Source organism: Bos indicus x Bos taurus, chromosome X (assembly GCF_003369695.1).
Source record: "Bos indicus x Bos taurus breed Angus x Brahman F1 hybrid chromosome X, Bos_hybrid_MaternalHap_v2.0, whole genome shotgun sequence".
NCBI lineage: Eukaryota > Metazoa > Chordata > Mammalia > Artiodactyla > Bovidae > Bos > Bos indicus x Bos taurus.
The window spans coordinates 74,167,994-74,169,009 of NC_040105.1; the positions used below are offsets into that span (position 1 = coordinate 74,167,994).

A 1,016-nucleotide genomic window follows, 5' to 3' on the forward strand; every position below is an offset into this window, starting at 1 on the left:
TGTGTTTAGCTTCATTTTTGGAGAAGGCAATGGCACCCCACTCCAGTACTCTTGCCTGGAAAATCCCATGGATGGAGGAGCCTGGTAGGCTGCAGTCCATGGGGTCGCTAAGAGTCGGACATGACTGAGTGACTTCACTTTCACTTTTCACTTTCATGCATTGGAGAAGGCAATGACACCCCACTCCAGTACTCTTGCTTGGAGAATCCCAGGGATTGGGTAGCCTGGTGGGCTGCCATCTATGGGGTTGCACAAAGTCAGACAGGACTGAAGTGACTTAGCAGCAGCAGCAGCAGCAGCTTCATTTTTTGGACCCATTGAAGAATTGAGGTCTAATGTAGTCCTTGCACATAGAGTAGAGAACACCTAGAGTCACAGCTCCTACAACAAATTCTTGGGCAGCAACTCTCATGTGAATAAGATGAATGAATATTTTCTGATCTTTTCTGTATTTTAACTTGTAAAGACACCATAGGACACCACAGTCATAAAGCCTTCTATCCCTACAAGGACGAAGGAGGAGTCTCTAGATTCCCTGATCAGTCAGGATAACTGGCCTTCGTCCTCATCTGCTGATCATGGGTTATCTGAAGACATTTTTCTCTCTAATAACATGTACCAGGTGCTACACTAGTCAATGGAAATAATTTTCCTTGTCTGCACAGGATGAATGAGGAAACCAGCAAGAGCAAGTATAATCACAATCAACATGACCTGGAAGTATCTGTTTGATATAATGACACATTTTAGATATTTTAATAAGTATACTTATTAAAATAAGTTTTGGAAAAGCTTTAATGTGATATAACTTAGAGAATTCAGCACTATGGTCAATAGTGCTGGGATGAATCTCCACAAAATAAGGACTGGGAATTCAACATGAAGGTAAAGTACAAACTGTCATGGGATGCTTCCTTAATTGTATTTGGAGCTAGCTAATTTAGAGGAAACTGCCAGAACATGGTGGAAAACAATGTGGGTGTTACATGTAAAATAGGTGATAGAGCTGTTTTCCC

General features: G+C 41.6%; 1 pseudogene; it reads right to left on the reverse strand.

The window, feature by feature from the left end:
• Nucleotides 1-301: 301 nt before the first annotated feature.
• Nucleotides 302-597, reverse strand: LOC113887135 (annotated as a pseudogene).
• Between the last annotated feature and the right edge of the window lie 419 nt (nucleotides 598-1,016).